Raw genomic sequence first — 21,300 nt, 5'->3', positions numbered from 1 at the left:
AGTGACTAGTGGAAATGAGGTGATTTTGGGCTATCTTGGATATCTATACTCGGACTTCCCAAACTATAATCCCCAGATTCCCCTGCTAATCCTACTAGGCCATGACATCTACGTTAGACTCAAAATTTCTTCAATCAAATTATGTTAGCTCATTCTGCAAGAATTTGCAAAAGTAGGCCTTGAAGTGAAAAATCAACAATTAAGAAAATCGATTGTTTGAGAAACATTGCTTTATTACTTTTTGGTGGATTTCTCCATTTTTAAGCTCCAATATCAAGAAAAATGATGAAAATAAGTAGAAAATGCTATTTTTGGGTGTATTTTTTGATAGTTTATATACTATTTACAATCATTGGGGAAATTTTATGAGTTAAAATGTCCCTGTTGATGATTTTTTAAGGGCATTATTACGTAATTTTTTGCAAAAAAATCACACTTTAACATCCAACTTTTTTCTCCCTCTTCAAACATTGCCCTTAATTACTCAAGTTTCCTTCCACCCCTCCTAGATGGCGTACTCCGAGCTGATTATGTGCATGGGTTGAACAATTGCGTCTATGGATAGCTGTGGTTGGCTCTACCATGTTTTGAAGATCAATGCACTTCAAACCACTATATTGTGCAAGAGTTGGGTCTTGAGTAATTAACTCAAGGGTTTCTGTGGTTGAGGTTTCCTGTTAATGTTTCCCAAAGAGAAAATCTTGTAGCTTGTGTTCTCTTTGCTTTATTGTATCATCAAAATGCTTTGGCACACTGATTTCCTGAGCTGTCACTATCAATAATGACATTTGTTGAGCTTTAACTCACCATTGGTATCTTGGTTTTTCATTGATGAACTGATGTGGTTGATTGTTTTGAGGCTTAACTCTCCACTGCTTCATTGAATTTATAGTCTTTGGAGAAGAATAATGCTCCTTTTTCCTCCAAACCCATCTTGTTTTAGGTTCCCTGCTCGAAGATTCTTTTCTTTGAGTTGATAGAATTGGAACTTTCTTTGATATGGTAGATGAGTTTTTAGGCACCCAAATTTGAGACAGCTTGTCCTTGAGTTGTGCTTTTGGTACCCAAATTTGCCTGACTCCTTGCATACTTGTCTAGAGGATGAAGAAGATTGATTACTTCATGGTTTCTTTTGAGGGTAACCTATTTTCCATTCCTCTTTTCTCGGTGCAATTGGAACAATGAATTGTCCTCCTTTTGGTGATAGCTTGAGTTTATTAGTGTCCCAATCTGGTACTGCCTTGTACATTCGTATCCATGAGATTCCAAGAATCATTATTTCATTCATGTGTTCATCTCGTAAGCATAAAAATTTGATGAGGCCATGAACATCCATGTACTATCACATTCAAGTTGGCTACTCCCCATGCCGGTGTTGGATTCTTGTTGCATCCTTTGATAGTCGATATTGTTGATGTCAAAGATTGATTTGTTGCTTTCTTGTACGTGGAATAGCTGACTGCATTCACCCAAACTCCGGTATCTACCAGTGCATTTGTGTTGTGATTGTTCAGTTGTACTTTGATGCAAAGCTCCATTTCGTCAAACCATTCATCATCCATTGACACTACATCCTTTTGCAGTTCCCATAGTCGTTCATCTAGTTCAAAAAGGTTAATGGGAATAGGCATTTGTTGATTTTTGAGAGCATCTTTCCTTTTCAATACTCAAAGTCAAGCTTCCTCTTGGGCTTCATGAATGACTTGCTCTTGTTTCATCTTTCCTTGCCTTGCTGCATGCATCTTCTGTGGCAAATTATTGGTTAGTAGCAAATTATACTTCTTTAAGCGGCATCCACTAATCCAATCAGCCATTGGTTCACCATCTAGAGTGGAAAATTTAACTGCTCCACTTGGGGATACATCTTCACTCATAGATGGTCCATTTTCCTTTTCCTTGAACTTGTAAATGTGTTGCTTAAGGGAATAGACTTAAACTAGGTCCCCTTTTTTAAAGATTTTTGTGACTAGATGGGAATCAAGAAACTATTTTTGTGCATAGATATGAGCTACAATTGTTAGCCTTTGCTCATCAAGTTTTTCTAAATCTTCAAGCCTCTCTTACAATTCATGTCCGATCCACTTAAGATCCTTAGCTACCCTTAGTGTCGGAAATAGAAATTCTATCGACAATATGGCATCAAGACCATAAACAAGGTTAAAGGGTGTAGCATTTAAAGTTGTCTTGAGTGAAACTCTATAAGCCCATAGAGTGGCATGTAGATTCATTTCCCAATTAGTTCATCGTGAACTAACCACTTTAGTCAATATCGAGCTAAGAATTTTATTTGTGTGATGAGCTTGTCCATTTGCTTGTGGATGATAGGGAGCCAATTTGTTATGGATGACCATAAATTCATTCAGCATACTTGATTACCTCATTGAGGAAATGAGTTTCCCTATCACTAACAATTTCTATTGGCACTCCATATCTTGTGAATACATTTTTGTACAAGAATGCGATTGTGGTTCTAGAATCATTCTTTTTTGTTGCCTTAGCCTCTGCCCACTTGGTCAAATAGTCCGTAGCTACAATGATATATTGAGCTTGAGCTCTATAAGCAAGGGGTTGTATTGGTCCGACAAAATCTATGCCCCATTTTGCAAAATCTCTAGCCCCCATCATCCGTCTTAAAGACATGCTATATACACGGGTTGGCATTTTTTCTTGTTGTACATGCATCACACCTTCCAACATATTCTTTGGCATCTGCAAAAAGTGTTGGCCACCATATGTCGGCCATTAAAATTGCTCTAGCAGTGGTTTCACTAGGAAAGTGACCTTTAGCTAATCCAACATGTGCTAATGCTATAATGGAAATATATTAGTCTTCATTTGCACAAAAATGTAAATGTTGATCCTTTCATCTTTGATACAATTGGTTTCCAATAAGAGCATAGTCTCTTGCTTCAGTTTCAATTGCTCTTTGGCAACATTTACTCATCCTCCGAAATGTTCTGTTTGTGATAAGTAAGTAACTACCTAGTTACCCCACTTAGGAACGAGTGATATTTGGAACAATGTTACATGAGGTATGGGTGTTTGTTTCTTGCATTGGAGACAGTTGTTTACAAATGAGTGAACATCATTCCTCATGGTTGGCCAAAATACTCCAATTCTCAAGATCCACCGCATAGTTTGGTCTTCCACAAAGTAAAGTCCCACTATGGTATTATGTGATTGACTTAGGTATTGGGTTTTCTCCTCTGGATTAATACACAAAAGCAGTATTCCATCTCGATTTCTCTTGTATAGCCTTCCAGCTAGTAATTGATACATAGTCAATTGCTCAATTAATCCAGTTGTAATAGGAAGTGATATTTGTGAATCCACTTGAGCTATAGTCATCAATGAAACCATGTTTTTAGACCATCGGGGTACCATTTCCACGAAAAACAGATATGCATCTAGTAGATCATTGTCTACCCCTTTTGGTAATTCTCTAGAAATAAACCTTGATAAATGATCACTCTTTGATGTGTGGTACCCTTTTTTACAACTACAATGAAATCAAATTCCAAAAGAATGATGAACCATCTCACTATTCTTCCTGTGTTGCATGGATTATTGACCAAGTACAATAAGGCTTGGTGGTCCACAAAGAGCACAAATTTGTTGGCTAATAGGTAATGTCTATACTTTTTTATGGCATAGATCATTCCTAATCCTTCTCTTTTGGTGGTTGTATAGTTTTTCTCTACTACATTCAATTATCTACTAGCATAAGAAAAAGAAAAATCAAATTTTTCATCTCCTGGTTGTGCTAGTATACACCCAATGGAAAAATTGGAAGCACCAACATGTATATGGAATATCTTATTCCAATTTGGTGCTTTCAATATTGGGGCTAAAGTGAGAGCTTACTTAAGCTTCATGAAGGATTCTTCACACTCATCAATCCATTCAAAGAGTGTAATCAAGCTATACATTAGTTTTAGGATAATAGCGTCATGTAAATGAATCGTCTATAATATCCACAATGTCCCATGAAATATTGAACCCCTTTGATTGTTGTCAATCTAGGCAATTCGGCAATAACATGAATTTTATCCATATCAGTGGCTATGCCATTGTTAGACACTATATGTCCAAGAATTTTTCCTTGTCTGCCCATAAATGTGCACTTTTCAGGATTTAGGCAAATCCTATAAAGTCTACATTTTTGAATACCTTTTTGAGGTGTTCAAAATAATTAGTTCGGATTGAGGAATGTACACATAGATAATCCATATATACTTCCAAGAAGATATTCTTTAAAAGCATGGCTCATTAATATTTGAAAGGTGGCAGGAGAGTTAGTTAACCCAAAAGGCATAACCCTATAGGCAAAAATACCCCATTCAATTGCAAAGGCAGTTTTACAATGATCCTTGGGATCAACCAAAAGTTGATTGTACCCTAAAAAGCCATCTAAAACGTTGTAAGCTTCTTTTCCTGCAACTTGCTCTAAAACATGCTCAATGATTGGAAGAGGAATGTTGTCTTTAATGGTGGCTGCATTCACTTTTTTTAGATTGACGCACACTCTCAAATTTTTATTTTTCTTGGATACTATCACAATTAGAGACACCCAACATGTGTGTTCAATTTCATAAATGAATTCAGCTTCCTTGAGATTTTCTATCTCTTCTTTGATCTTTCTGGCAAATGTTTCATTTTATAAGTATATGGCCTTTGTCTACTTGGTTTTGCATCATCTCTCATAGGTATGGTATGTTGACAAATTCTTGGATCAACACCCTTGAGATTCTTATAAGAGTAAGCAAAGATATCTCAATATTCTTTTAGTAAGCTTAGCAAAATATCTTCTTCTTCTTTATTTAAGTCATTTGCAATGTACGTAGGTCTAGGCTTTTCTCCTGGTTTTCGCCAGGTCTATCTTTTTTGCATTTTTAGGTCCTTTACAGGACTCGCCCTCTTTTCTTAGTTCCCTGACAGGTTGTTTGACTATGATCTTTGGGTCTTGGAGAGTATATTTCTTGTAATGGGATGGAACACTCATTACATCTTTACTCTCTCCTTGGTTGTTTCCATTTCAGTGGTATACATCTCCTTTAGAGTTTTTTTCAACTCTTTGTATTTCTTTTTTTTCGTTCAACTTGTGTCATGGATAAATCATCATCTTGCTATTTAGGTTTTGCTTGAGTTTCCTTTCTCGTTCTTCTTGATGTAAATTAACCAAAATCTATGATGGTGAAAAATACAAGACTTCAAAGATCTTTATATGCCCAGTGCACTAGTACAGGACATCCAACCCTTGACCATCAACTCGTCATTTACACATGCCCATCTTCTAAAACCAATTACAACCCTCATTTGGACCAATGGCTTCTTCGCCAATAAGCATGACTCTCCAAGTTTTTAGTTGTTTTGGTTTTGTACCTTTTTGTCAGTAAATGAATTAAAAAAATTTAGAAGTGATTACCGAATTAAGAATCACATTCAGCCTAAAAAAGGACATGTGACTGTGTAACCTTAGCTCAATTCACAAGGAGATGACTATATCCGGCACTCAGATACACTCCCCAAGGATTTGCCTAGCTAAAAGACCGCAGGTAGCACACTATTTACTATATATAATTACTCCGACCGAGCTTTTTCATTTTCTCAACGGGCCCGTCGGGGTTTCGCAGATACCTGGCGGGCCCGCCGGGAAAATGAAAAAGCCCGTCGGACCCCGCCGGGAAAAATTAAAACCCCGGATGGCCAACCGACTCTAGGGGTTTTTGCAGGTCATAACCAAAGTCATGTTAACAATTAACATGATCACATGATTTTCTTGTGTAAATACTAGAGTTATTGACATAATCACACGATCGTGATTACGTTAATGAAATCCCTGCGTGCAGCAAATCGCACATTTTTGGCACCATTGTGCCAGGAAGTGCCTTGCACTAAGCTTGAGGAGCACTCAGTGCTACCTCAGGAAGCCATTTACTTCTTCCATTTCTGGTTTTTTGTTGAGGTCTGCTAGATCTGTTAAGTGGCTGTAATGTGCAGGTTTTAGCAGGATTTGTTAGCTTTGTTAAGTGCTACAATGTACATGTTTGGTTAGATTTGCTAAGTTATGTAATGTGCAGGTGTTAATAGGTCTGCTGATTAGTGTTGTTCTATAATGTGCAACAGACATTGTGCAGTAGGCAGTGAGCAGTACACAATGTGCAGTTTGTTGTGTTAGGAAGTTTCTGTGTAGTTCTAATTAGTGTTAATTAGTACTGTTAGTTTTAGGCAGGTTAGACAGAGTTGACGTGTACGTGCGTGAGCTCAGCGCCCACATGCAATATTATCCACAAAAGTTTTTTTATTATAATATATATATATATATAATGCTCAAAAAAATTGAGACACAAAAAATCAAAAATTAAAAAACGCCAAAAATTTTGTATTGTTAAAGGAAGGATCGGGATCAAGATCATTCCCCAAGCCCAAGCCCGAGCTCGAGCCTCATTCTTATGATACAGTATAGACACTACTATATATATAAAGATTAGAACGTCAAGTGAGGGGAGAACATGTGGGAAAAGTCCTTCAAGTCCTCCACCATTCCCTTCACACTTACCCTTTGGACTTACTAATTTTAACCTTCTTCTAGACTAAAGAAAGACTATTTTTAGGATTCCAAAGCCTTAAAGTAACCAAATCGGGGGTTGTAAAGCATCACACGTCCCTCTCACCAAGACACCCATTTTGAGCTATTACATGCCATATTTCATGGCTTGGTTAGAAAAAAGAACCATAAAAACAAAAAACAATCGTGACTAAACTTGGGTTGAAAACACCCAAGAAACTAGGTGTGTGGCCTTCACAGCCAGTTATCAACACCTCTAAAGTATTGAGGTCACATGCATCTACGCTCTAGTCATGTGCTAGAGGATGATCACATAGAGAGTGTCTCTGTTTACGGGGGCACCCATTATTCCTCCACCTTAGGCTCTAGGCCCTCAGAAGGAACCCAAGGTAGTACCACTCAGGACCCACATATTGCATCTAGCGACTCTTTCTCTGACTGCAAAGTCATGGAAGGTTACCCAATGCCCAATCTCGATAGTTCAAGCCAAGACATGCATGCCATGGGCCCACGGTTTGGACGGAGCGTATTTAGCCGCTTGAAAGAGACTTTGAGTAGAGTCACTCGCTCCAAACACGGAGTTGGCAATGTAAATGAAGGGAAGTAAATTCACCATTCATGACCAATGTAGACCCCATGCTTCTGGAGAGTGTGCATGATGTGAATATTCCATTCACTTCGACCCCTCCCTCTTCAGAGCTATTCCCCTTGGAGGTTATATTACATGACGGTATAAGCCTTGCCGAAGTGCAAGAGCATGAGCGATATATCATTGTGTCTAGGGAAAAGAAAATCGACAGCCTACGCTAGTCAGATCAATGAGAGAGCTAAAAGAGAAGGCCCCTATGTCAACATACATGCTAGTAGAGAAATCGAGTGCTCCTAAATTAGCAACCACTAAGGGTCAACCCATGGAGAGTCACATTGTATCTAGTTCAAAGGACACCCCTAGCACCTCAATCCTAGATGGAGCATCTCTCAATGAAAACTGGGATTATGAACTACGAACGGAGACTTTAACCGACCTATACACAGGTCACACCTATCATGTGGGTTGGTTAGATGTCCTACAATCCACATCAGGTGCTATGAGTGTAGAGAAGCAACAAAAAAGATTTTGTGATATCATCCATAGGGTTATTGAGCTAGAGAGGCAGAACAAACAGATCCACATGCCTTCAATGGGTCTCATGAGATTCTTGGATACAAGGAAGTCTAAATAACCAACTTTATCGAGACTCCTGAGACGGTAAGCCTGATGGGTCCTCCATATATTGTTTTGCTAGGGTCTTAGCACAATCTAAGCCCACAAGTAATAGCTTTACCTTTCCAAGTTTAGCTTATCTTTCTCTTGATGACACCACGGCTACCATGCCAACCCCAATGATGGGCATGAAAAAAACACACCATGGACCTCATTCATTATTAAAGCACCACTACATGGTGGCCTAATGCCTACAACGGTACCTACAAGTGTGTATCAATCATATGCACCTATGGACCCTCGTGCTCATAGCTCCTACCCTCCCATTTTTTAACCAACTTATGCTCCACGATCACAATGTACAAGCCCTTATTTCAATGGGACCATACCAGCTAGCATGTCACATCCCACGTTTGCTATGCCTAGATCCACACATATTAACGTTGGGCCACCACATGGCACGACATTGTACCCAATGAGGAACCCAAGGGCTTCATATACACAAAACATGATGCCAGCCCCCATTCCACACGCAGTCTACAGAGCGCTTGTCCCCACTATACCTGCTCACTTGGGTGACTTGGCAGCATTTGCTCACGCTATCGATCGATCTATTGTTGAAAATATGTGTAAAACGCCTGATAGAGAGCCTAGAAGTAAGGCAGTACAAATAGCCAAGCTCACACAAGATTTTTGTGAAGACAGGGATGTGAGAAAGCATATCAAAGTATTTGAACAAATATGTGATTCCCTAGAAGAACACAATGACTTGCCATCAGGGCCAATTTGGATGGAAAGAGGGCTGTGTAAGGATCTAAGCAGGGGAAACTTAGAAAAGACCATGAAGATCTTTCCAAAACTATTCAACATGGGTACTCATTAAATGCGGGCTTATCAAGCGCCACTCATGGACCATTTGAGCACTAAATTTGGAGTTCATATGCAAAATTTATGGCTAAAATAGTGCAAAATATTTCAAAAGCAAGTGAAGGAGATCTTGACACGCGTAGAAAAGTGCCATACTTTCGGAAATGTGCATTCTCCTTGATCCTTAGATCAAGAATAGAGAAACCCTAAACATCCCTTATTTCATCCAAATTGTCCCTAATGCATAAGAGTAATTCTTAAGCCTGACATTGAGTAGAAAGGTTGGGGATTGGTATAGAACCCTAAGGGTGAAGGAAAAAACAATTTACCCTAATTTTAGGAGACTTTTGTTGAAAGAGTATATACAAGACGGAGTACTTTGGGGTGTGGCATCTAAGCTCCAACAATCCCAACAAGAGGAAGGAGAGTCCGTGAGAGACTTTATTAGTCGCTTGAATCATTTGAATTCTCATTGTAATCCAAGTGAGGGGTTTAATAGTAACCAATTTCTTGATAGATTCATTAGGGGACTATGACATGTGGATATCTACAATGGCTTAGTCATTAGAGGTATCACCACTTGGGAAGGAGTCACCACCAATGCGATCCAATTGGAGGACAATTTGATGTTTCAAGGAGAAAGAGTGTCTGTTGAGCCTAAATCTACTAACTCGCAAGCAACGGGGCACAAGCCAATGACCATAAATCCTATTTCTAAAGAGCCAAAGATATCTAAGATTAATTTAATAGATCTCACCAAGGCCATTCAAGAAAGTCTTAGAGATGATTCTCCGCAAAACAATCATATGTATCCAAGAAGGGAGCAGCAATGGTGCTCATTTTGCTATGGTCCACATAGTACCGATGAATGCCCTATGTTTAGAGTAAAATCTAATGGTAACTTTAATGCATGTGGGACGTATGGTTATCAAACCAACGACATCATAGTATTTACACGCTCGATGGCCAATAGACCAACCTTAGCATGGACGGACACACCTCGAGTGCCTGCATTGATGCCGATCCCACCTCTTGACCAACCGTCACAAAACATGGTCCCTAGGGCCCAAAATGTTGTTCAAACAACACCATTATTACCTCCTATGCTAGGACCACAATCCCCACATCCGAGAATCACTTCTATGAATCAAGTGGGTTGTGAGTCATCTATTGTTTGTTTGGAAGGCTGTGAGGAAGATATAAACCCTAATATTGCCTACTGGATTGACGCACTTGATGAAAATCCACAATACTATATGGAGGACTATTGGGACAAGTCAAACCGGTCCATCAAGTATCTGCTCTTGCTGCAAGAGGCCAAAATATCAATTTCACTACTAAGAGACCACCTCTTCAATGCTCCAAGTGCGGGGTCCACATTGTGTATCCGAATGTTGTATTAGACTACAAAAGAATGCCACATTAATGCAAACCAATGAAGCAAGCACGTCTACAATGCGGATACTCATGTGTAATCAATGTAGAATAGATCATTTGATTGCCCAATGTCCAAATATTTTGAATGCACCAAAGATCACGTCATTGAACTTAATTAAGGTAATCGTAGAGCCATCACACAGTACGCATGTGGTACCAGTAAATGTACTCACACAATCGATGCTCCAAAACCAAAATTCTATTCTTGAAGAAAGAGAAACAATATCAATCGCCCAATCTTACAAGAAGAAGAAAACACAAAGGAAGAGATCACAAAAAGCAGCAAAGTCAGACCCCACTTCAAAGAACAACATAGGGACTGGTGACAACCTCGTAAATGTGAACGACACTGAAGAGGATTCTGATTCAGGTGAGACCATGGAGACTAAAATGACCACTAGGAAAGAAACAAATAAGGAAGATCGTAGCCACTATGGCCAGAACCCAAGAAAAAGATAAGAACTTATCCAAACCCTACAGAGGAGATCGAGCGAGTCAAGCAATTAATGGGTTTGGTAGAAGAGACCCAAAAGGATCTAGAGCTAGCACCTAGGCACATCTAGATTACAGACACAGTGTTCCCTATGCAAAATAAACCTCACAAAGTCCATAGACCACTGGCCATACCTAGTGTCATCCAAGAAGAAAGTGACTTTAAGTCATCAGGTAGTGGGCGTACTCCCTTCTTGTTGGAGAGAATGTTTACACATGGATTACATGACCCTATTGAGAAATGGATATCTTGTAGTGGGAGTACTCACTTCTTGTTGGAGAGAATGTTTACAGAGGGATTACATGACCCAATCAAGAAATGGAGATCTTGTAGTGGGCGTACTCCCTTCTTGTTGGAGAGAAAGTTTAAAGAGGGATTACATGACCCTATTGAAGAAATGGAGATCTCATCTTCCCCATCTTAAGGAACTAAAACCCAAAAAGTGCCGATAAATATTGCCAACTTGATGGATTTCATGGCTTTAGAAGTTACAACCATCATCATGTCCAAACTATATGGAGACCACGAGCTATTCTTAACTCTTCGAGATTTCCTCAATGGGGAGCTGAAAGTCATCCTACCACAATTTTCACAGATGCATGGAGCTAGGGAGGTGCCAATAGAGGAGGAACACTTAGATACACAACCCAACCTAGATGAGAATTCTGTTGTTAAAATATATGTTAACAAGTTGAAGAAATACTTTGAAGGTGATGAATCCAATGCGACCATACCAATCACTACAAAGGAATTAACTATTGAGGGAATCCTTGATGGTGGTGTTGAGGCTAGCATTGTAACTAATAATTATTGGGAAACTATCAGAAGACCTAACCTTGGGACTACAAACATAGTGGTAAAGATGACGACTGGGACTATTGTTAAACCTATTGGGATGCTAGAAGATCTCAAGATCAAGGCCTTTGGATGCAAAATAAGGCATACCTTCAATGTAATAGATTTTTCCAAGTACACTATGTCATCTGAGATGATCTTAGGATGTCCTTTCATGTGGGAAGCAAAAATGGTGCATGATTGGTCTAAAAACCATGTCTACTTGCAGCTGCAAGACTCTGTCATTCGAGTTGATCTTGTAACTGATCAAGCACATCCTCTAGGAAAAAGATTTATAATTGACCATAGATCTGACACCACAATTCACTCATCCCTACTACACTATTGTTACACGTGTAAATAGGACACTAATGTTCGGGAAGTTTCCCCTTATATGGATGTTCTACCTGGGATGACTGAGTCTAACAATGTGGATTGGGTCCACCTAGCAGGAACCAGAGACACTTGGGGAAATAGGGGGACGACCTGGGTGATAGATGAGGGAGACATGAGGGGATGAAATGCCCCCAGTGGTATCTTTAAATATGATAGGAGCAATGCATATAGCTTCTGATAACCTACCAGATGAAGGCTTGATTGACATTGGAACCAGTAGCCTCTCAAATACTATAGCCCACACAATCCAAAGTTGGAATCATCAATTGAAATTGGCTCTGAGGACAAAGAATCTGAGTTAAATCTTGGTATTAATGTGGGGAAAAACCATTCAATACCTAGTGGGACCCTAGATAACAATCTATCCGAGAGATGAGAAGACATGAGTAGCAATTCATCTAGTGACTCTTCACTTGGAGGAAGGTCGTAATCAGAAATTAGACAAGAGGAGTAAGAGATATAAGAAGCAACAATATCAAGCAAATGTCCATGCTAGGATAAATGAAAAGAAATCCATGTGGTAGTGTCTCTAACCTCACCCCTATCTTATTGCAAACCTAGCGAGAACCAAAAAGATAATTGTCAACTAGTGCATAGAGTCTACAAGAGGTTGTCAATACCTTGGAAAACAATAGACAACTCGAATCTAACTCAAGATACACTCAAATGACCAAGAGGGGGTGCATAGTGAAGTGCAATCTCTTGTTGATGAATATGATTGGTTTCATTGTGCCGATGATACAGACAGGGTAGTCGATGAAATTTTCAATGTGCATGTTGAAATTTGTGCTACAGAAGTGCAAACATATTGGATGAGGGTGAAGAGCAATTTATAGCAGATGTATTTAGTATGCATGTCATATGTGGAAATCTTAGTTTACAGCAGCCTGAGATGTGCAAGATGGAGGAACCTTCTGAAGCGGTTGACCTGGACCTGATGTAGTTATTGGATGAAGCTTTGGAAGGGTTCTCAAATACAAATTCTAAGGATGTCAATCAATCTGTATTCATGCATGAGCAAGTTCATGTAGATACACTTGATGATGAACTTATGCACAGTTGTTGGATGATGCTTTACTTGATTTTGAGCCTCTACAAGATAGAGAATTGTTTTTTGATACATGTTGTGAGCCTAATGAAGAGAGTTTTACCAGAGACTTGATGTATTCAGATATCCATGATTGGGATTCCAATACTAGTGAGAGTGAAGGTGCACTACCAATTCTTTTACCTGTGATTGATGATCGAAAATTGGATGAGCTAATTGCACAAGGAATGTGGCAATATCTAGTTCTACCTGATGCTATATGGGATCTGATGTTACCCTATGATGTAGGGGCTTTTGAGCTAGCTTTTGACCTAGGAGATGACATATATATGCATGGTCCTTGGCAATTGGCTTATATGCCATATGATCCAAGCGATTTGCATGAAGATTTGTGGGTAAGTTTATGTTTATGCTCTACTGATTGGAAATTCTTGTATTTTGCCTATGATCCTAGAGGATGGTGCAATTCTTTTCAAGGAATACTCACAGTGGGGCAAATGATTGGGTTCCCATTTGATCCTAGGGGCTACTAAATTGCAAGTTGTAGATTTCAAGAGTACCACTTATCTGTTGCAGCAGGTTGCATGGTGCAAGGTTTTGTTTTCTAGATTATGCTTAGTCAGAAGAGAGTTTTGGTTCTACGTTCAATAAGATTACATGGTTGGATTCCAGTTGACTTTTTTGGACAATTGATGAAGTATATTCACATCTTTTAATTTGGTTGTGCTACTAGAACTTAAGGTAAAGGACTTGATGGTCATTCTGTGTGTAGAAAGAGTAAGGCATACTTGAGCTTGACAAGGTTCCCTAAAGTAAGCTTAATGTTCAATCCCTATGCTTCACATCTTTTGAGCCGATTCTGCCAGAACTTGAGGTAAAGTACTTGACGGTCATTCCGTGTGTAGTCAGAGTAAGGCATACTTGATCTTGACATGGTTCCCTAAAGTGAGCTTAATGTTCAAGCCGTGTGCATCATTAACTGGAGCACTTGAGTTTGGTGATGTTCGCTAAACAGGTTTTCCATAATTGAATGCTTTAGAGATATGCCAGATACGGTTCAAAAAATTTCGATGGGCAACTACCTAATGATTAAGCTAGAACATTGATGATATAGTATAAGCCTTATATTCTTTTTCATATGTTTACCAATTACGTGGGTGTGATGATGGCAGAGAGCTTAAGGTACCTATAGTAGATGCACATTGAAGTGCAATAGGCCCAGATCAGAGGCTATGTAGGTTCAGAGGGGGTTGATTTCCTGCAGCTCCGCTTCCATGACAGGAAAATGAGCAAAGAAATGCAAGCTAAGCTTCTTTGAAGCCTATATATTTATTGAGCAGTGATCAGGGCTTGTTAATAGGCCAAGTTTAATGATTAATGTATGCTAGATGCAACTTAAAAGGGCCAATAGATGCCTTAATGGTTCTAAAAAGGAGTATGCTTGAAGTGAGCACAGGTGGGAGAATATGATCTAGAAATTTAGTGCTTGAAGTGCTCTACCAGCTTGTCTTTATGGCTTGTCGATTGGAGCTCCTATGAAAAAGTTATATCAGGTTGAAGTCTAAGTTGATGCAGATCCGTATCAGATTGGACAACTGCAGCTGAGGGGACAAAAATGAATTGAACGCACGAGCCTGAATTGCTCACTTTGTGGAGCGCATGGGTCTTTTTAGATCAGTGATCGGATTTATGTTTGCCAAGATATTGGCCATTTTAAAGATTCACGGGGCCGGTTCCGTACTAACCTGGTCCGCTCAACTGGAGTGCCATCTAGGAATTTTTAACTTCGACCAAGTTTCAGACTGTCATGCAGTAATGCTTGGTTGATATGCTGTACCTGACAAAAATCCCATTTACTGAATATTGATGAGAACAGGAAATGCCCAACACGGCTATGGCTTAAGCAGTTGCGAAGTCGAGGGTCTCTCTCAAAATGCAATTACCTGTATTAGTTTCTTGAAGCATGTGGCATTGTATGACGGCGTGTATGCCTAATATGGAACCATTACAAAAGCCTAAAAAGCTCTTGATGAGCTCTTTTTTTGGAATGACGTCTTTTGGAATGCAATGATTGCGGGCGATGCCTAGGTCGATCTGTATGCTAAATGTGGTGCCCTAACCAAGCCTATGGCAAATGGGGTGCCCTTTAAAGGTAGACCACCCATTAAAAACTAAGGGGTGCCAATCATAGGCCACCCATTTTAAGAGGGACACCCTAATTTTAATTGGGTGTGAAGCCAAAGGGAGAAAAACAAGAAGATGAGTGAGCAAGATGGGTGGCAGCACAGAGTGGAGGAAGACTTGCTCACGCTGGCCATCTCGGGCACTAGATGAGGTCGCCAAAGAAGGGGAAAATCGGGAATAGGCCCTCGTGTTGAAGTTCGGCCCTAATTTCAATGAATTTTGTGCTGGTATAGGGAGCGATCGCCATGTCATCAAGAGGGATTCTTATGCTCCCTAGCAATGACGGCACTGTTGTTGCTAAGGGAGAAAAAAGGCTATTAATAGAAGTGGTTTAGGGGATGCAAGAGGAGAGGAACGTAAGTTTTTGGGAAGAGAGGGGAGGGCGAGGAGAGCTAAGAGGAAGGCAAGGAACCAAAGATATTTTCTCTCTCTCTCTCTCTCTCTCTCTCTCTCTCTCTCTCTCTCTCTCTCTCTCTCTCTCTCTCTCTCTCTCTCTCTCTCTCTCTCTCTCAATCTCCAATCAAATCAAGGGGAGAAGGGAGCCTGAAGGGCAAAGGCAAAAAGAGAGTCGGAGCTCGGCAAGATAAGGCACTCAAGAAAGAAGAGTTGGAGCTCGGCATGGCAAAGAAAAAAAAGGGAGTTGGAGCGCGGCAAGGTAACAAGTTGGAGCTCGGCAAGGAAAGAAGGTGGCATGAGCTGGGAAGAGGAAAACACAAGGCACGCCGAGAAAGTGTAGTGGCCAAGCCAAGATTAAAGCTTCGGATAGCAAATGAAGAGCACGAGGAAGTTAAAACTCAATAATGGCAATTAGGCCACTGCAAAGCATAAAGAGCAAGAAGCTGCAAAATTGATAATAATTGAAACATGAGAGTTGAGGCAGTGTGAAAAATTGAGGCAGTGAGCAGAATTATAGTTTGCAAAATCTAAGGGCTGTTGAGGGAGATAAAGCGACAGGAGTGAATTTCCATCATCGTCATCAGCTAGAAATTGATTAAACATTCTGTTAAGTCTTGGTGTCATTAACAGCCCAATTAATTCTAGAAAGTGGGAGCTTAAACTCCTAGTTAGCAGATGATCCAAGTGACGGTGCTGTTAACAGCCCACCCGCCTGGGCTAAGGATTTAAGTTTTACTCAAAGTATTATTCAAATAATTGATGATTGCGGAAATTGAAAGAGTTGTCAGTGTCTCTTATTCTCTCTCTTGATGTTGGGTTAAAGGCCTATGTGCCCGGCTGCCCGTTGTTCAGTCGCCCATGTACAGCCATTCTTTTACTCATTCATAATAACCATACTCATAACTACACATTGTAGTGTGAGTACCGCCCCGCCACACACTTTATCTATCTCCTTCTTCGTGCTGGCTCTCTGTGTGTGTGCTCTCCGATCCCAACAAGTGGTATCAGAGCTTGGTAGTGAGAGCATTGAGAGCTTCATCATCATTGTTGAGAGTGCTGAAAATTGTTGCTGTTTCATTGCCGTTTTTCACTCTCGTGCACGCGTGCATTTCTAAAGAGCAGAAGGTTTTTCCGAGCTTGGCATTGGAAGGTTCAGCACTCCGCGAGTATTTTCATCAGTTGTATCGGGGTTTAACTCCCCTTTCGGAGCCATTCATGCCATCACAAATCCCATCCGGGCTACAGACTACGGCTACAGACTAGGAGCTGCATTTTTCAGCTCTCTTTGGTAGTTTTCTGCTGCCAGAGCTTCGATAGCCATTACAGGTGCCATTGCTGCAGTGTCTTCCACTTACGTGAGCCCACAACTCATTTGAGAGTGTGTAGCCTCTTCTTGGAGTGGCCTCATACACACAAATAGAGTGGGAGTTTGGAAGCATTGTCTTCTTCGACTACAGGTACAAGTACAGGTACATTTATAGGTGCAGGTACAGGTACAGGTTACAGGGAGCTTTGGATACAGGTTTCTTCCGTGGTTACAAAACATGTATTTTGACTGTGGTACAGCCATGTATATGGTTGTGGTTTGAGTGGGAGCTTCTACTTTTCTGAGCAGTCTGTTTATGCATGTTCTTGAGCTACAGGTTTACATCATCTAAGTATGTTGATGGATGTGGATATGGCAGTTTGACAAACACTGATGCATGATATTGTGGAGATTTGGTTCACTTATACATAGAGCGGGTTTGCTCTTGCTTGCAATGTTGCGGTTTGAGTACGGAAAGGTACTTGGTTGACAGTAGAGATTGGACTTCGTTGAGCTTATGCATTGCTTATATGCTCACTTGGATCCATTTATGCTCACAGATTTGTGTAAAGTTGGTCAGCTTATGTCTCTATTGTGGTTATTCATACATGGAGTATGTTTATGCCTCTATGACAGCTCACTGTTGATGCATTTTGTGGCACGATTTGCCTAGGCCGGTTGAGTTAAAGGTGTCACAGGTTTATGCATTTGTTTGTGGATTCCTACGTACGTTTTTTGACCATATTATGGGCTGATTTATACTCTATGTGTTTGCTCTTTGATTGAGCAGCAGGTGTTGTCAGATTTGCAGCACTACTTTGTTGTGGCAATTTGTTGGTTGGTTATAGGTTTCTGATTGTTGCATTCTTGTTGTAATGGGCACTAAAGAGGACACAATTTTCAATATTGAGAAGTTGGATGGTGCTAACTTTTCATATTGGAAAGATCAGATTTGGGATGTCTTGGTGCAGAAGAAACAGATTCGACCTCTAAAGTTGCAGGGAGTTAAGCCAGAGAACATGGAGAGGGATGATTGGGAGGAGTTGGATGAGATGTGCAGGTCTACCATTAGGCTTTCCCTTTCAAAGTCTATTTATTACAATGTGAAAGATGCACGGGGTGGAGCTTATGAGCTATGGCAGCGGATTTGCGATATGTATGATAAGCATTCAGCTGCTTCTATGGTGTATTGGATTAAAAATCTTATTGATTTGCGAATGGAGGAAGGTGCTTCCATGAATGCGCATTTGAATGAGTTCAATAAAATTTTCAACCAACTTGCTACGCATAAAATTACGTTTGAGGACAATGTAAAAGCTATGTTTTTACTTGTCACGTTGCCTGAGTCATGGGACACATTTAGGACAGCCATAAGTAACTCGGTTCCTGCGGATGAGTTGACAAGTACTAATGTGGAGTCTAGTCTTCTCACGGAAGAGATTAATCGAAAGAATAATGCAGGTAGTAAGTCTTCTAGTGCAATGGTTGTCAGAGGCAGGACTATGGACAATTATAAGTCCAACAAGGGTAAATCTAGAAGCAAGTCCCGTGCAGGCACAAGTAAAAAGGATGTGGAATGTTTTCATTGTGGTAGAAAATTCCATTTCAAAAAGGATTGCTACAAGTGGAAAAGGGAAAATGGAGATAGTAAGAAGAAAGACCATGATGCTAAGGACAAGCCTAAGTCCAATGTCAAGATTGAGGAGTTAAATGCAACACAAGGAGAGTGTAGCTCTCAAGATGACCATGTATGTGCTCCGACTAGTGCTACTAGTGAAGAGCTTGGTGATGTGTTTCTTGCATCCTATTTTGATGATGCTTTTCTTCTCACTCATGAGAGTAGTATGCCTATGGATTGGGTCATTGACAGTGATGCTTCTTTTCATGTTACGGCTCATAGGTCGTGGTTTCATGACTATGATGCTTCGAGCACAGGTACTGTCACGATTGCCGATGAGCGTTCTATGCAAATTCATGGCATTGGGGATATTCATTTGGCTATGCCAAACTCTACTACGTTTGTCTTGTAGCATGTGCGTCATGTGCCGGCTCTTGCAAAAAGCTTGATTAGTGTGAGTCAATTGGATTCACTTGGTTTCAATGTATCTTATGGTGACGGAGGTTGGAAGGTCACTAAGGGCAGCCTTGTTTTGGTTAAAGGTGCTAAGAGGAATACGTTGTATTCCCTTTGTGTAGCTAGTGTGGCTGATCACATTGTGGGGATCACTGAGAAACCTCCTGCTTATTTATGGCATCAGCGTTTGGGGCATCTGTCACTGAAAGGTTTGAAGTTGTTAGCATGTGCGGATTACATTCCCGTTTCGAATTTTGGTGGTTTTGAGTTTTGTGAGCATTGCCTTTATGGTCGACATGCTCGATCTTCTCATAAGAAGAGTGTTCCACATAGATCTTTGGAAAAGCTAGCTTTGGTGCATAGTGATGTATGTGGGCCGATGCCCAATGCTTCTCTTGGAGGTGCTATGTACTTTGTTACGTTCATTGATGATGCTAGCAGGAAGGTGTGGGCATACCCCATTCGTAAGAAGGATATGGTGTTTGATATATTTAAGCAATGGTTGGCTCTTGTTTAGAACCAATCAAGTTGTAAGTTAAAGTGCTTACGTATGGACAATGGGGGTGAATTTATGTCTCATGCTTTCACTACATTATGTGTTGAGAAGGGTATACGGCGTGAGCTTAGTGCTCCCTATACACCTCCTCAAAATGGTGTGGCAGAGCGCATGAACAGGACTATACAGGAGAAAGTCCGTAGTATGCTTTCTATGGCTGGTTTGTCAGATGGATTTTGGGCTGAAGCAGTTGCCACTTCTGTGCTTTTGATAAATCGTTCACCTAGTGTTCCTTCGGGCTTCAAAGTGCCTGAAGAGGCATGGACAGGTTTGCCACCTTCGTATGGTCATCTTCGTGTTTTTGGCTGTGAAGCTTATGTACATGTACCTAAGGCAAAACGCAGCAAATTGGATCCAAAGAGCAAGAGATGTATCTTCTTGGGTTATGGTAGCTATGGTGAGATGGGTTATCGATTGTGGGATCCTATTGACAGGAAGATTGTGCGCAGCCATGATGTTGTTTTTCATGAGGACTCTATGTATAGAGCATCACCGCGAATGGTTGAGGTTCGGCGTGTGATATTTGAGGAGGATGGTCATCAGTATGATGGTCCCATGGCTGCTCGTGGGCAGCCCATTGACCCTCAGGTGGGAGATCAGCCCTTGTTGGGAGATCATGTAGATGTGGGACAGCCAGATGCACCTCTTGCACAATTTTTGAGGCGTTCAGAGTGGCGTGCAAGACAGCCTCAACGTTTTGTGCCTTCTATGGATTATGTATTGTTGACTTATTGCGGGGAGCCATCATGTTATGATGAGGCCATGTCTAGTGTTGACAAGCTCAAGTGGGAGCAGGCTATGCAGTCAGATATGGATTCGTTGATCCAAAATGATACGTGGGAGCTTACTCCTTTGCCAAAGGGTAAGAAGGCACTACCATGCAAGTGGGTTTACAAGATAAATTGTGTTCAATGGATGCAAATCCTAGGTACAAAGCAAGGCTTGTGGCTAAAGGATTCAAGCAACAGAAGGGCATTGATTTTGATGAGATCTTCTCCCGAGTGGTGAAGATGTCTACTTTGCGTATGTTGTTTGCTTTGGTAGCTACAGAAGACATGGAGTTGATGCAAATGGATGTAAAGACAACTTTCCATTCGGACTTGCATGAGGATTTGTACATGGAGCAACCAAGTGGGTTTGTTATTCATGGTTCAAAGAAGATGGTATGCCGTCTTCTTAAGACCTTGTATGGGCTAAAGCAATCACCTCGTGAATGGTATTGTAAGTTTGATGCATTCATGAGTTCATTGGGCTATGTACGCAGTTATGAGGACCCATGCCTCTATACTCGCAGGGCTGCAGATGGTAGTCTTATTGTTTTGGTTTTGTATGTGGATGACATGCTGATAGCAGGGAAGTGTATTTCTGATGTGGATGCCTTGAAACATAGGCTACATGAGACCTTTGCCATGAAGGATCTTGGGGATGCCAGTCATATTTTGGGTATGCGGATCACTCGTGATCATTCTCGCAGGGTGCTCTTTCTTAGTCAAAAAGAGTACATTGACAGGGTGCTTGAGCGTTTTCATATGGAAGGGGGGAAGGCCATTAGTACCCCGTTGCCTCCATATGTAAAACTCAGCCATGATGACTGCCCTCATACAAATTTGGAGACTGCAGAGATGTCTCAGATTCCCTATGCGTCAGCTGTTGGTTCCTTGATGTATGCCATGGTGGCTACGCATCCAGATCTTGCTCATGCAGTTGGTGTGGTTAGCAGGTACAGGTCTAACCCGAGAAAGCGTCATTGGGATGCAGTGAGAGTTATTCTCAGATACTTGAGAGGGACTTCAGAGTTGTCCCTATGTTATGGTGAGAAGGATATGTCTATTTGCGGATATACAGATTCAGACTATGCAGGGTAAGTGGACTCGAGGAAGTCTACTAGTGGCTATGTGTTCACAATTGCAGGTGGACCGGTTTCATGGGCATCACAT

This window comes from Adiantum capillus-veneris, chromosome 16 (assembly GCF_014529385.1).
Source record: "Adiantum capillus-veneris isolate H3 chromosome 16, ASM1452938v2, whole genome shotgun sequence".
Taxonomy (NCBI): Eukaryota; Viridiplantae; Streptophyta; class Polypodiopsida; order Polypodiales; family Pteridaceae; genus Adiantum; species Adiantum capillus-veneris.
Note: the sequence above shows the minus strand (reverse complement) of the source record.